Below are 13,793 nucleotides of genomic sequence, written 5' to 3'. Positions count from 1 at the left end.
TTCTGTGACAAGCATATGTGGAATACAGACAGATGAAACATTAAGGCCTACCTTCCTCTCTAACAATGTTGCAAATAATTACCTTGAATAAACTGACCTACGCAAGACATTCCAACTCATTTTGAAAGAGTTCCAAGGTCTAAGGTCAAGGATAATATAACAGAAATATACCACCTTCCATTACCGTGTTGTTTGTGAGACCAAGTTAGACATTAGTGGCTGATGTACTTACTGTTGTAATATCTATTCATTTCAGAGTTATGCCGCATTTCTGCTACTAAACATTTAAACTTCAACCTGCAGCTTTGAAGTGCAAATGAGGCTGTTGGGAGTCTGGTTTATTTACTTGTGAAGCTCATAGCGACAGGTAGCCTACCGCAGTGTTTCTCAACTCCAGTCTTCCAGTATCTCCAACAGTACACATTTTAGTTGTAGCCCTAGACAAGCACACCAGATTTAACTTGTCAACTAATCATCAAGCCCTCATTGAGTTGAGTCAGGTGAGTTTGTCCAGGGCCACAACAAATATGTGTATTGTTGGGGATACTGGAGGACCGCTAGCGGTTAAGAGTGTTGGGCCAGTAACCGAAAGGTCGCCGATTCGAATCCCCGAGCCGAACATTCTGTCGATGTGCCCTTGAGCAAGGCACTTAACCCTAATTGCTCCTGTAAGTCGCTGTGGATAAGAGCATCTGCTAAATGACTAAATGTACATGTTAATGACATACAGACTCCTGAGTCCTGATACATTCATTGGGTTTAGATCATCTGGTAGGTACACTACATCATATATGTGTTTTTTGCTATGGCAGTGAAGCTACTCTCTTTCACACGATCCCAGTTCTTTCACTTTCTGTTGCAGCATTGTATTCTAGTGTTTGTGAGCAGAATACACTGAAATGGAGAGTCCCTTGACTCTGGTATATACTTCCATTTTACATGATCAGTGTGTAGGGGTTATGTAGCTGTGACTGCTCTTGTCTCAAACGCATATGCTGCCCACATCTCTTCTTCTGCATCGTTCTCTAGCAGCTCTTGTCCTCTCTTACCCTCTCTTACTTTTGATGACATTCCTTTGCATCTCATTTCTTTGGGTGCCTGAGGGGAGCGTGCTGCACTAACTTATGTAATGGTGAGAGAGGAGTGAAGGGGTGGGGTGGGGATGAGAGGAGAAGAGGAGTGATGAGCTCATGTTGCTGCACTGCAGCTCTCATGTACACACACACACTCTGCACCATATGGTTTATATTCCACACACACACACACACACACTCTCTTTCTGCACCATATGGTTTATATTCCACACACACACACACACTCTTTCTGCACCATATGGTTTATATTCCACACACACACACTCTCTCTGCACCGTATGATTTATATTCCACACACACACACACACACTCTGCACCATATGGTTTATATTCCACACACACACACACTCTCTCTGTACCGTATGGTTTGTATTCCACACACACACACACTCACTCTGCACCATATGGTTTATATTCCACACACACACTCTGCACCATATGGTTTGTATTCCACACACACACACACTCTCTCTCTGCACCGTATGATTTATATTCCACACACACACACACTCTCTCTCTGTACCGTATGGTTTATATTCCACACACACACACACACTCTCTCTGCACCATATGGTTTATATTCCACACACACACACACTCTCTCTCTGCACCGTATGGTTGGTATTCTACACACACACTCTGCACCGTATGGTTGGTATTCCACACGTGTACACACACACAAGCACACACGCTCCCAAAACACATGCACACACACGTACGCACACAAGGCGCTGCTACAGGCGGAATTGATCTGGCAGTTGGAGGGCTGATGGGTTCACATCCTGAAGATATTCCTCTACCGTTAGGCCCTTGAGCAAGGCTCTTAACCCCACAACATGCTCTCCATCCAGCTTGACCATGTGCTCGACTGTATGTGTGCTGTAACTAATGCACAATAAGTTGTATTGTGTGTCTTTGTGTGTGAGAGAGACCGAGAACATGGGGAAGAGAGAAAAAGTGAGAGAAATACTGTACAATATCTTGACACGGCCTGGAGTTCTTTCAGCTCTGTGTGTATCTGAGAGACTGTACAGGAGTAAATACATAACCCATGGCCTTAGTTTAAAGCTGAAACATTACTAATTCATTGGCCAAGATTTCTCCGAGCAGGTTGATGATTGATCCTGTGCTGATAAATGTATAGGCCTTTCAGTGTTGGAAGTCCTGCTCTCAGAATGGAATGGATCGCATTATTACAACACATTCATAGATTTAGTTAATTATTTGAGACTGAGAATAATCATCTATGAGACTATGACTATTGATTGCTCTGCTGCAGTATTCAGAAAATGTTCATCATGTCATGCCCCATTCAGGGATGCAAACTAGTCACCTTTCGGCGATATTCGCTGTTTTTAATCCAAAATAGATGACCTATGTGATTCGTGTAGATCCGATGAGAAAAGTTTTGGGGGGGGTGGAGGACTACTGGCTGTAGTAAGCGAACGAGTTATTCGCGTTTGGAGCGATACTGGCTGTATCCAAGGTTCAGACAATCGTTCACACAACAGCATGCAGCGCAGCACGCGACTGAAGAGAGGAGAGACGACCAACTTGCTAGTTACAGCCTCAGCGCGCGCTCTGGAATGACAGCGGAGGGTGGAAAGGCAGCTTGCCAGTTACGGCAATGCGTCCCCTGAATGATAACGAATAGGTAACATTAGGTGAGAAGCCTGACCACGGGGGTGAAGGGTGAGAAGGTGATAAAGCGTACTTCATGAGCTATAACCGAAAAACAACTGGCATTTGGAAAGTTTGAGGTGAGGGAGAAAGTGTGGTGGAACAAGAATTGATAGCATTGTTAAGACTCGTGCTAGCTGGATCGAATTTTCCGTTAGCTAGCCAGAGAAATGTTGAGCCACATTAGCCAATTTATCTGATCAAATGATTGAGTTTATGAAAATTAGCTCAAGTTATAACGCGTTAGTTGCTTACTGGACCCTGGCAATCTGTGTAAAATGTTAACTAGTTAACGAACTAACCACTATCTGTTAACTGTTTTCCCTCTACAGTACGTGGATAATTTTTAGAATGAGAGAATTATGTGAAAATGAGGCGTTTCTTGTTAAACAAGTGTAGCTGGAGCGGGGCCTGGCTTAAACTGGATCCAGCTATAGAGTTGAAAGGAACACCACAAACTTTACCAATTATGCCAACAAAGGGTATCATGCTCTGCTGGCACATTGTAGAACAGATGTCCACAGGCAGAAAGTGTACAATATAATAATGTGCAGCGTAGCCCAAAGATATGGCTTTTGTTGTATTGAATTTGACAGTAACACTTGTGAGTGTGGGGGGATTATAAAATGCTTTACTCAGTGAACATTATTTTTGCACACATGTAGCCTTGTGCACTTGATCGATGTCTACTATAGTGGCCACTATAATAGAGCAAAAATAGAATGTTGTTTGTTTCATTCTATTTCTACTTTAAGATGTTTTTTTCCCAAGTGCAATATTTAGATGTGTGTTTGGTCACAATCGTTCTATAATAAAGGCTGTCATGGCTAACTGCAATATTTGTTCTCAAGAGTGTCATTTGCAGTAAAGTCTAGGCAACAAATAACATTGGATTGCTTTCTTTACATTTTCTTTTAGCTGTCAGTTAGGTTCACATTAACCACTTTTTTATTTTACACACAGAGACTCATCATGTAGATCATATTCGTTGTTGTTTAATTAGTTAAAATCTGCATTTCCCCCTCGCAGGGATTTTCTTGCATGTTTCAGTGCAACACAAAAAAGTGTCACCTTTTTGGGCCCTCAGCAGATTGCATCTCTGCCCATTGATGTAGCATACTGGAATACTTCATCAAACTACACAAGTAATGTTATTTGGTATTTTGGACATCCACCCTCCCACACTGCTGAGTACATACAGTTAACTAGCATGGTTTCATGTAGGCCTATGGTCTACTTGGATGGTTTCCCACATCTTTAAATTAGTACCTTCCTCTGTGAGAAATTATAATGTTGGGTCTGTTGCATGTAAATAGTCATTAAAGTGTACTGTTTATCCTTCTAGGGCATTCAGTCCTCTGACAATTACAAAGTAGTTATTCTGTCAGCCTTTTCTGTTACTGTGACAACCGTGTGCAGTTCCATCAGTGTTTGGTGGTAACATCCCCAGAGACACGCTCACTCTCTCCTAGCATGTCTTCCTTCTGTCCTCACTGCGGAATGGCTTTTCTCAATTATGACAGTTCATCACAATTTCAACAAGGCACTCTCGATACAGCCAGGCTTCTTGTTTTTTTTTTATTGATTTATTTTTTTATGTGAACATTCAGTGTTTTCGCAGTGGTGCTTTTCCAAATGTCTACTGTGTAGTTACAGTGGGGCAAAAAAGTATTTAGTCAGCCACCAATTGTGCAAGTTCTCCCACTTAAACATATGAGAGGCCTGTAATTTTCATCATATGCACACCTCAACTATGACAGACAAAATTAGAAAAAAAAATCCAGAAAATCACATTGTAGGTTTTTTAATTAATTTATTTGCAAATTATGGTGGAAAATAAGTATTTGGTCACCTACAAAGAAGCAAGATTTCTGGCTCTCACAGACCTGTAACTTCTTCTTTAAGAGGCTCCTCTATCCTCCACTCGTTACCTGTATTAATGGCACCTGTTTGAACTTGTTATCAGTATAAAAGACTCCTGTCCACAACCTCAAACAGTCACACTCCAAACTCCACTATGGCCAAGACCAAAGAGCTGTCAAAGGACACCAGAAACAAAATTGTAGACCTGCACCAGGCTGGGAAGACTGAATCTGCAATAGGTAAGCAGCTTGGTTTGAAGAGATCAACTGTGGGAGCAATTATTAGGAAATGGAAGACATACAAGACCACTGATAATCTCCCTTGATCTGGGGCTCCACGCAAGATCTCACCCCGTGGGGTCAAAATGATCACAAAAATCCCAGAACCACACGGGGGGACCTAGTGAATGACCTGCAGAGAGCTGGGACCAAAGTAACAAAGCCTACCATCAGTAACACACTACGCCGCCAGGAACTAAAATCCTGCAGTGCCAGACGTGTCCCCCTGCTTAAGCCAGTACATGTCCAGGCCCGTCTGAAGTTTGCTAGAGAGCATTTGGATGATCCAGAAGAAGATTGGGAGAATGTCATATGGTCAGATGAAACCAAAATATAACTTTTTGGTAAAAACTCAACTCGTCGTGTTTGGAGGACAAAGAATGCTGAGTTGCATCCAAAGAACACCATACGTACTGTGAAGCATGGGGGTGGAAACATCATGCTTTGGGGCTGTTTTTCTGCAAAGGGACCTGGACGAGTGATCCGTGTAAAGGAAAGAATGAATGGGGCCATGTATCATGAGATTGAAGGGCATTGAAGATGAAACGTGGCTGGGTCTTTCAGCATGACAATGATCCCAAACACACCGCCCTGGCAACGAAGGAGTGGCTTCGTAAGAAGCATTTCAAGGTCCTGGAGTGGCCTTGCCAGTCTCCAGATCTCAACCCCATAGAAAATCTTTGGAGGGAGTTGAAAGTCTGTGTTGCCCAGCAACAGCCCCAAAACATCTCTGCTCTAGAGGAGATCTGCATGGAGGAATGGGCCAAAATACCAGCAACAGTGTGTGAAAACCTTGTGAAGACTTACAGAAAACGTTTGACCTCTGTCATTGCCAACAAAGGGTATATAACAAAATATTGAGAAACTTTTGTTATTGAACAAATACTTATTTTCCACCATAATTTGCAAATAAATTCATTAAAAATCCTACAATGTGATTTTCTGGATTTTTTTTCTCATTTTGTCTGTCATAGTTGAAGTGTACCTATGATGAAAATTACATCATTTTAAGTGGGAGAACTTGCACAATTGGTGGCTGACTAAATACTTTTTTGCCCCACTGTATATTCTCTCAAGAACAGAGCATTCCAGAGAGAACTGTTGTGTTATGGATCTTTCTGTCAGGGAAGTTAAGAATAGTGGTGACTTACTCCATCATTGCTTTCGGCCATCAAAATTACACTGAAGAAAGTTCTTTAAACAACTGTTTCTGAGACTGTAATTGGCTCAGAAACATCAGCATCTTGTCATTGCTGGCTTCCCCTGTCTTGGTATTGGACTTAGAGAACGAACCCACTCTCTTTATACAGTACTGTTACTGTCGTCTTCATACTCCGCCACAAATTAGCTCCCCTGACAGAGACGATATTATTTGTCCTCCCACTCCTGCTTCTCCCCAAACACACTATATATTTCCTCAATCCTCTCTCTTTCTCTGACATTCTCCCTCATTTAGTGCAGACTGACTCACTCACTCACAGAATGGGTTTGGTACTAAATTGCTGTGCACTGGCTCCATCTGTTGTTTAGATTTTTTATAACAGAGGACAGGAGCCTCAATCCCCAGCTGAAAATGTTCCCAAACAAAGTCACCTTCATATCTCTCCGGTCTCCAACTTATACAGTTGCTTTGTTTTTTGTTGTTGTAGTAAGTGATAAAGAGACCCACAGACTTCCCTCTGTCATAGCTAACTGTTTCGCCCCCCAACACAAGGAGACATAAAATGATGTGTTTATCCTAACAAATGACAGGACATATAGTACCAGTCAATAGTTTACACACACCTACTCATTCAAGGGTTTTTCTTTATTTTTACTATTTTCTACATTGTAGAATAATAGTGAAGACATCAAAACTATGAAATAAAACATATGGAATCATGTAGTAACCAAAAAAGTGTTAAACAAATCAAAATTCTTAGATTCTTGAAAGTAACCCCCAATTTGCACACCCTTGGCATTCGCTCCACTAGCTTCTCCAACAGTAAAGGAGTTCTCACATGTGCTGAGCACTTCACTCTGCGGTTCAACTCATCCCAAACCATCAGGTCATCTGATGCAGCGCTCCATCACTCCTTCTCGGTCAAATAGCCCTTACACAGCCTGGAGGTGTGTTGGGTCATTGTCCTGTTGAAAAACAAATGTCACACTACGCGCAAACCAGATGTGATGGTGTATCACTGCAGAATGCTGTGGTAGCCATACCTGTTATGTAAGTGTGCCTTAAATTCTAAGTAAATCACAGACAGTGTCACCAGCAAAGAACCCCCACACCTCCTTGTCCATGCTTCACGGTGGGAACCACACATGCAGAGATAATCCGTTCACTTACTCTGCGTCTCACAAAGACACAGCGGTTGGAACCAAAAATCTCAAGATTGGACTCATCAGACTTAAGGACAGATTTCCACGTCCATTATTGTTTCTTGGCCCTAGCATCTCTCACCTCTCTTCTTGTTATTGGTGTCCTTTAGTAGTGGTTTCTTTGCAGCAATTCGACCATGAAGACCTGATTTACGCAGTATCCTTTGAACAGTTGATGTTGAGATGTGTCTGTTGCATTTAAAATGGCTGCAATTTCTGAGGCTGGTAACTCTAACTTATCCTCTGCAGCAGAGGTAACTCTGATAGCCAGTTTCATCATAGTGCTTGATGGTTTTTGCGACTGAAAAGTAATGAGGGACTGTCGTTTCTATTTGCTTATTTGAGCTGTTCTTGCCATAATATGGACTTGGTCCTTCACCAAATAGGGATATCTTCTGTATACCACCCCTACCGTGTCTCAACTGATTGGCTCAAACACATTAAGAAGGAAATACATTTCACAAATCAACTTTTAACAAGGCACACCTGTTAATTGAAATGCATTCCAGGTGACTACCTCATGAAGCTGGTTGACAGAATGCCAAGAGTGCGCAAAACTGTCACCAAGGCAAAGGGTGGCTACTTTGAAGAATCTAATACATTTTGATTTGTTTAACACTTTTTTGGTTACTACATGATTCCATATGTGTTATTTCATAGTCTTCATAGTCTACAATGTAGAAAATAGTAAAATTAAAGAAAAACCTTGGATTGAGTAGGTGTGTCCAAACTTTTGACTGGTACTGTATATTCCACTGTGAACCATTGGAGGGCAGAAAAATAAGAGATGAAGGAATGTGGGAGGACATTGGCATTGTATGGATTCCCTCAGAATATCTCTCGCTCTCACACTCTCTCTCCGCTCTCGCCCTGGCGTCTCTCAAGGTAGTTTCTATAGATATTTATAGGCAGCATTTACTTACTTATTTTCAGAGATAATGGGGGGCTCCTGCTGAGAGCAGAGAGGAACATAGCAGCTTTGCTGGAATAAATATTATATGAATATGATTTAGTACACCAAAGTTACAGATGGGTTTTGTAATTGACACAGATTAGTCTATTAAAGCCATTTGATTGATTAATACTAATCTTTCGGAGACAGACATTCTTAACATAAATGCATCGAGTAGCTGACACATTTAGGCAAGTTTTTGGTTCTGGGTCTCCGAGATTAATTCATAAAGATACATCTGAAAATAATTGAACAATTACATAGTTTTACAGCACACAGCTAGTTTACAATAGGGGAATCCTGTGGCAACAGTTACTGGAATCTGGACTAGCCAAGTCCTCCATATCAGGAGAGGGATGTTTCCATTGTGTTCAACAAAGTGCTGACAGAGTATTGTGGTCTCTGGCACAGCGTAGACCAAGAGGACTGGGCTGAGGGGTATAGGACACGAGGACCAGAGGAAAGACGGGAGGTCTGGTGAGACTTTGACAAGACACGAGGCCCAGAGGAAAGACGGGAGGTCTGGTGAGACCTTGACAAGACACGAGGCCCAGAGGAAAGACGGAAGGTCTGGTGAGGCATGGACAAGACACGAGGCCCAGAGGAAAGACGGGAGGTCTGGTGAGGCATGGACAAGACACGAGGCCCAGAGGAAAGACAGAGAGGTTGAGGTTTCCTAGAAGTCTGATGATACTGACAGCGCTTTCCGCTCACCATGTCGACAGTTTCCGTTTCAGATGGTGCAATCACGTGCAGTGATGAGTTTTTAATTTCCTTTCATACACTACAGAAGTGGTTTCATTCAAACCAGTTGAGATCGAAATACAATGTTTATTACAAGCCAATAAAGATTGCAACACAATGTTTAGTATAGGGAGCCAGCACATATTCATTCAGTATATATTATAATTGAGTTGTTTCAGTGGTCGCTGACAGAGCTTAGATTCCCCCTGGTCATGAGCTAGAGAGACAGTGGTGACATTGCAGCGCTGCAACACACTGACTCTGGACACGTCCCCACTGAGCCCTGGGATCAACACAACAGCTGAATAAATGCACTGAAATAGAGAGATATGAATGGGGAGAGAAAAATGGCTGAGTGTATGAGAGAGAGAGAGTGGTATAAAGGGGACAGAGAAGAGGGAGAGAGCAAGTGAAGGAAGGAGGGGGGAAAGTGCAGGGAGAGCCTTCCTGTTTTATTGACGTTCAGGTTCCTGTCTGGTGCTCTGTCTTTCAACCCCAGGCAGCCTACACTACAGCACTATATGCCACCTCAATCCCCCTCTCCTCTGCTAGCCTAACAGCCTGTTTACCGACCTCAGTGCTATGTAGATCAAAGAGCCTGCCTTATAGTGCAGGGGCTTTCAGCTCCATCTCTCTCTCCATTTCTCTGCTCGTGACTCGACACAGAGGAGGCAGATATATGGAGGCTCAGGTAGGTGGGCTCATTTAAGGTATCTGTTTTTTTTTCCTGGCAGTGTGAGTTTGATGTCTGGTTGAAGCAGTAGCTACCTGGCTGCTGTAGTGGGTTTTAAGGGGTGTTGTTGACATATGCTGGCTCAGTCGGTGTGTGGCTGCAGGAGTGTTGTTTAAGGGGTGTTGTTGACATGCTGGCTCAGTCGGTGTGTGGCTGCAGGAGTGGGGTTTAAGGGGTGTTGTTGACATATGCTGGCTCAGTCGGTGTGTGGCTGCAGGAGTGGGGTTTAAGGGGTGTTGTTGACATATGCTGGCTCAGTCGGTGTGTGGCTGCAGGAGTGGGGTTTAAGGGGTGTTGTTGACATATGCTGGCTCAGTCGGTGTGTGGCTGCAGTAGTGGGGTTTAAGGGGTGTTGTTGACATGCTGGCTCAGTCGGTGTGTAGCTGCAGGAGTGGGGTTTAAGGGGTGTTGTTGACATATGCTGTCTCAGTCGGTGTGTGGCTGCAGGAGTGGGGTTTAAGGGGTGTTGTTGACATGCTGGCTCAGTTGGTGTGTGGCTGCAGTAGTGGGGTTTAAGCGGTGTTGTTGACATATGCTGGCTCAGTCGGTGTGTGGCTGCAGGAGTGGGGTTTAAGGGGTGTTGTTGACGTGCTGGCTCAGTCGGTGTGTGGCTGCAGTAGTGGGGTTTAAGCGGTGTTGTTGACATGCTGGGTCAGTCGGTGTGTGGCAGTGAGGAATGCAGACCGTGTCTCCAGAGTGTCTCTACAGGTGAGAGCAGAGGCTGCCAGATCCATGGATCGTACAGTGCGGAGGTGTACCGGCTCTGCTGCTTTGCACTGTTGTCTGACTTCATGATTACACTGATTAATGTTGCCTGGTGGGAGAGAAGAGAGGGGAGAAAGAGAGAAGTGTTTATTTGTGTGTGCGCATACATTTATTTAACTTAACTGTTCTTGTCCAAACAGTGACTGTAGATCTGTGGCTCCTGCTGTTTCTCTCTGTAGACCAATGATTGTTCCCCCTGTCCTGTCTATGCTGGACCAGGGCAGCCCTGTTTCTCCCCAGCCAGAGCCAGCTCAGCTCTACCCTCTGAATCACTGCAGAGCTCCTGGGTGATTCATCCTGCTCAGCAGCCGGCAGCACCCTATTGGCATCTTTTCAAATAAACCTATAGCGGACCGGACAGGAGCCTTCGGTAAATCAAATTAAACACACAGAGCCAAGAGAGGTATCTCTCTCATCAGTCATTTGACAGAATGGAGGTTGGCACACTACAGGGTCATCGTGTATTAATGGTTTGTATCTATGTGTTGTCAGGCCAGAGCTTTCATCATACTTTCTTCATACTAGCCACTTCTCGTTCTCACCCCCCCCTCTCTCTTTCTTGCCTTTCTCTCTCTTTCTGCCATAAACACATTCTTTGTTGTCTTGTTGTCTGTGGAGGGTGAATTGAATTTTGTTTTTCAGCTAGAGATTGTAATGAGACACAGTATTCCCCTAACAATCATTAGTCAGAATTAACAGAGTTTTGAATCCCAGGTGTTTTCTCCACATTCCAATGCGTGTAGGCCTAAATGTGCTCTGTATTCAGCATCACGCGAGCAGGGATACTCTGTTAATGCCTCTATAGAATATTATTTACCTCAAGACCAAACATCTGCTGAAAACAACTTAACCTTCTTCTGCCCAAATCAATGTTTACTCACTTAACCTTTCAGAGCTAGAGGCTGATAAATTGGGCTTGTCACCCTCACACGGGTCCTCCTGTTCAGCTCTCCTGGCAGTAAAGACTGACTCTCAGCTCTGTGGTTCTGGTATATGTCTATAGTACACGTGTGTGGAAAGGAAAGGGTCATATCCTGACTGTCAGCGAGGCTGGTGTGAAAGCACAGTCCCACCTGAGCTGTGCATGTGATGTTTCTGTGTACCAGCTCAGTTCCTCCTGTCCTTTAGCTCTGCCTAGCATGACTTGTGAAAAAAGCAACTTCTTATTTCTGAGTGACAACTCAAGTTTGGAGGAAGTTCATTGGATTAGAATCACTGCTTATCTTTGATGACCAAATTCAGTTTGGGTTTTACAGTGGTAGCCACTTTAACTGTAAGCTAATTTAAAATCATCAACCAGTCTCTTATGATTCAATTCATTCACTGTACTCCACCCATACCTACACATCTCCATTTATAGGAGCCAAACAGAGAGACACAGGAGTGAAATCCATCCCCCTCTCTCATATTCTCTCACGGATCCCTCAGTTCCTCCAACTGTGCACCCCCTGACTGGTCGGTGTCATTCAGACTGCGGTTGAGGCTCACTACCCTTGGAATGACCAGTGTTTTATCCTCGTCTTATCGTGCAAGCTGGGAGAGCTGGGCCTGAGGGCTTCTAATGAGTAATTCACAGAGACCAGGACTGTGCAGGCAGTCAATAAGACACTAAGCCTTATGGAGCAAACACTGAGTGAACAAAAGATTTGGAACACCTTTCTAATAGTTGCACCCCACCCTTTTGCCCTCAGAACAGCCTCAATTCCTGGGGTCTTGGACTACAAGGTGTCCAGCGTTCCACAGGGATGTTGACTCCAATGCTTCCCAAAGTTGTCAAGTGTGCTGATGTACTTTGGGTGGTTGACCATTCTTGATACACATGGGAAACTGTTGAGCGTGAAAAACCCAGCATCGTTGCAGTTCTTGACAAAAACCGCTGCGCTTGGCACCTACTACCATACCCCGTTCAAACTGGCACTTCATCTTTTGTCTTGACCCTTCACCCTCTGAATGGCACACATACACAATCCATGTATATCAAGACTTAAAAATCCTTCTTTATCCTGTCTCTTCCCATTCATCCACACTGATTTGAAGTGCATTTAATAAGTGACACCAATAAGGGAGCATAGCTTTCACCTGGATTCACCTTCTATGTCATGTAAAAGCAAGTGTTCTTAATGTTTGGTATACTCAGTGTATATCACAGTGGCCAGGATAAGGCCAAGACACTGGAGAGATTGGCTCTCTGGTTGTAATACATGTCTCAGTAATGATTGATTCTTTCCCCTCATTCTGCAGGGCCTAATTGGGTTTGGAGCTTTATGTTGATGTTGATGTCTTGTGGGTGTGTGAATGTTGTGTATCCAGCGATTATTTTTTTTCTCAGCTAAATCTGGTGCAACGCATCACTTCCCATACTCTGAGATGTATGTTTTGTTGTACAGTGTCCCTGCCAAATAAATGTAATAAATGAAAGAAAAATATTCTCGCTCCATTCCGAACAAGGGATTCTATCCCTATTGGCTTTCAAAAGGATGTTAGATGAGGTCCAGGAGATTTTGGTTCTGTATGGATTTAATGGACACAAAACAAATTAAAGTGTGTTGGGTCATTTGTCATTGAAAATGGTAGAGGAATCCATGTGTTCTATAGTACATACTCAGTCTCTAGTAAATGATTTAGCACCATCTCAAACCTTATCAAAAGCAGCGACTGAAACATAAAACTTGGTGCTGTATAATTCATTTATGATATACATTGCCTCTCCTTGCCCGTGGCTCGGGTCATGAGATGAAGTTCTCACATTCGTAAAAAGTCTCTGTTCCTTCCTTTCTGTCAGCTTGGAGGGGGTTTTATGAATATGGAGTGACAGTAGATGTGCTGACTTGCTGGAAATGAAGTATGAATGGAATTTGTACACACGGGATGTCTGGTTCCACTGGAATGTGTTGAGGACATGAACATATTTCTCAACACTCTCGTGACCTGAAGACAAGTTGGCTTAGCTTCTCATTTTCACAGAGCATAAGAACATTTAGTAAAAGCAAAAATGAAAGACAGTATGACTGGTTAAATCTTAGTTGCCCATGAATATGTTTTTTCAAAGGACACATTGTTTCCATGTTTTACACAGTGACCTACAGTATAATGTGTCCACTGCTAGCTACAACAAACCCAAGGCTTTACAAATGGAGGTATTTCAGGACATGAATAATGTATCTCCTAATTTCCCCTTCATTTTTGAGATGCTTTCAAGCAAACCTTTTAATTAATATTTAAATACTAATGATCCGGGTCCCGTTGCAGTTGAAAAAAAGCTCAAACTTCCCAGGTTACAGTCACCAGTAAACTGATAGGCTGACAGTTTTCAGAGGTAC

General features: G+C 43.2%; 1 protein-coding gene across 6 annotated transcripts in view; it reads left to right on the top strand.

Annotated features, from left to right (window-relative positions):
* Positions 1–13,793, top strand: part of LOC139368797 (IQ motif and SEC7 domain-containing protein 1-like) — a 242,159-nt gene that overhangs the window by 152,925 nt on the left and 75,441 nt on the right. Inside the window, exon 1 of one of the 6 annotated variants that reach the window (XM_071108160.1) lies at positions 9,602–9,666. The exons of the other annotated variants lie outside the window; for them this stretch is intronic. The gene's annotated coding sequence lies outside the window, so the exon portion shown is untranslated. Of the gene's footprint in view, positions 1–9,601; positions 9,667–13,793 lie in introns of those variants that run through there. 6 annotated transcript variants of the gene reach the window in all.

The sequence above is a fragment of the Oncorhynchus clarkii genome, chromosome 16, assembly GCF_045791955.1.
Source record: "Oncorhynchus clarkii lewisi isolate Uvic-CL-2024 chromosome 16, UVic_Ocla_1.0, whole genome shotgun sequence".
Classification (NCBI taxonomy): Eukaryota; Metazoa; Chordata; class Actinopteri; order Salmoniformes; family Salmonidae; genus Oncorhynchus; species Oncorhynchus clarkii.
Note: the sequence above shows the minus strand (reverse complement) of the source record. Positions and strands in the feature narration are given on the sequence as shown.